We start from the raw sequence: 2,500 nt of genomic DNA, 5'->3' as shown, positions 1-2,500 counted from the left end.
AGACACACACTTTTGAACCATGTTTTCACCTTCACCAGTTAGGGACAACAGGTATTCTCAAGAGAAGGGATTTCACAGGTCTTGCGTGCAAGCTGAGGAATGTAAGAGGGTGTGTGTGTGTGTGTGTGTGTGTGTGTGTGTGTAGACACACACCTTTGAACCATGTTTTCACCTTCACCAGTTAGGGACAACAGGTATTGTCAAGAAAAGGGATTTCACAGGTCTTGCGTGCAAGCTGAGCAATGTAAGAGGGTGTGTGTGTGTGTGTGTATGTATGTGTGTGTGTGTGTGTGTGTGTGTACACACAGAACTTTGAACCATTTTTTCAGCTTCACCAGTTAGGGACAACAGGTATTCTCAAGAGAAGGGATTTCTCAGGTTTTTTCGTGCAAGCTGAGCACTGTTAGAGAGGGTGTGTGTGTGTGTTTGTGTGTGTGTGTGTGTGTAGACACAGATCTTTGAACCATGTTTTCACCTTCACCCGTTAGGGACATCAGGTATTCTCAAGAAAAGGGATTTCACAGGTCTTGCGTGCAAGATGAGCAATATAAGAGGGTGTGTGTGTGTGTGTGTGTGTGTGTGTGTGTGTGTAGACACACACCTTTGAACCATGTTTTCACCTTCACCAGTTAGGGACAACAGGTATTCTCAAGAAAAGGGATTTCAAAGGACTTGTGTGCAAGCTGAGCAATGTAAGAGTGTGTGTGTGTGTGTGTGTGTTTGTGTGTAGATACACACCTTTGAACCATGTTTTCACCTTCACCAGTTAGGGACAACAGGTATTCTCAAGAAAAGGGATTTCACAGGTCTTGCGTCCAAGCTGAGCAATGTAAGAGGGTGTGTGTGTGTGTGTGTGTGTGTGTGTGTGTGTGTGTACCTTCACCAGTTAGGGGCAAAACGGTTTCACAAGAAAAGAGATTTCACATGTCTTGCATGCAAGCTGAGCAATGTAAGTGGGTGTGTCTGTGTGTGTCTGTGTGAGTGTGTGTGTGTGTGTAGACACACACTTTGAACCATGTTTTCACCTTCACCAGTTAGGGACAACAGGTATTCTCAAGAAAAGGGATTTCACAGGTCTTCCGTGCATGCTGAGCGATGTAAGAGGGTGTGAGTGTTTGTGTGTGAGTGTGTGTGTGTGGGTGTGTGTGTGTGTGTGGGTGTGTGTGTGTGTGTGTAGACAAACACCTTTCAACCATGTTTTCACCTTCACCATTTAGAGACAACAGGTTTTCTCAAGAAATGGGATCTCACAGGTCTTCCGTGCAAGCTGAGCAATGTAAGAGGTTGTGTTTCTGTGTGTGTGTGTGTATGTGTGTGTAGACACACACCTTTGAACCATGTTTTCACCTTCACCAGTTAGGGACAACAGGTATTCTCAAGAAAAGGGATTTCACAGGTCTTGCGTGCAAGCTGAGCAATGTAAGAGGGTGTGTGTGTGTGTGTGTATGTATGTGTGTGTGTGTGTGTGTGTGTGTACACACAGAACTTTGAACCATTTTTTCACCTTCACCAGTTAGGGACAACAGGTATTCTCAAGAGAAGGGATTTCTCAGGTTTTTTCGTGCAAGCTGAGCACTGTTAGAGAGTGTGTGTGTGTGTGTGTTTGTGTGTGTGTGTGTGTGTAGACACAGATCTTTGAACCATGTTTTCACCTTCACCCGTTAGGGACAACAGGTATTCTCAAGAAAAGGGATCTCACAGGTCTTGCGTGCAAGCTGAGCAATGTAAGAGTGTGTGTGTGTGTGTGTGTGTGTGTGTGTGTAGACACACAACTTTGAACCATGTTTTCACCTTCACCAGTTAGGGACAACAGGTATTCTCAAGAAAAGGGATCTCACAGGACTTGTGTGCAAGCTGAGCAATGTAAGAGTGTGTGTGTGTGTGTGTGTGTGTGTGCGTAGACACACCACTTTCAACCATATTTTCACCTTCACCAGTTAGGGACAACAGGTATTCTCAAGAAAAGGGATTTCACAGGACTTGTGTGCAAGCTGAGCAATGTAAGAGTGTGTGTGTGTGTGTGTGTGTGTGTGTGTGTGTGTGTAGACACACAACTTTGAACCATGTTTTCACCTTCACCAGTTAGGGACAACAGGTATTCTCAAGAAAAGGGATCTCACAGGTCTTGGGTGCAAGCTGAGAGATGTAATAGGGTGTGTGTGTGTGTGTGTCTGTGTGTGTGTGTGTGTGTGTAGACACACACCTTTGAACCATGTTTTCACCTTCACCAGTTAGGGACAACAGGTATTCTCAAGAATAGGCATTTCACAGGTCTTGCGTGCAAGCTGAGGAATGTAAGAGGGTGTGTGTGTGTGTGTGTGTGTGTGTGTGTGTGTAGACACACACCTTTGAACCATGTTTTTCCTTTCACCAGTTAGGGACAACAGGTATTCTCAAGAAAAGAGATCTCACAGGTCTTGCGTGCAAGCTGAGCGATGTAATAGGGTGTGTGTGTGTGTGTGTGTGTGTGTGTGTGTGTGTGTAGACACACACCTTTGAA

The sequence above is a fragment of the Cynocephalus volans genome, chromosome X (assembly GCF_027409185.1).
Source record: "Cynocephalus volans isolate mCynVol1 chromosome X, mCynVol1.pri, whole genome shotgun sequence".
NCBI lineage: Eukaryota > Metazoa > Chordata > Mammalia > Dermoptera > Cynocephalidae > Cynocephalus > Cynocephalus volans.
The sequence above is the reverse complement of the archived record's forward strand: the minus strand, read 5'-3'. Positions refer to the sequence as shown.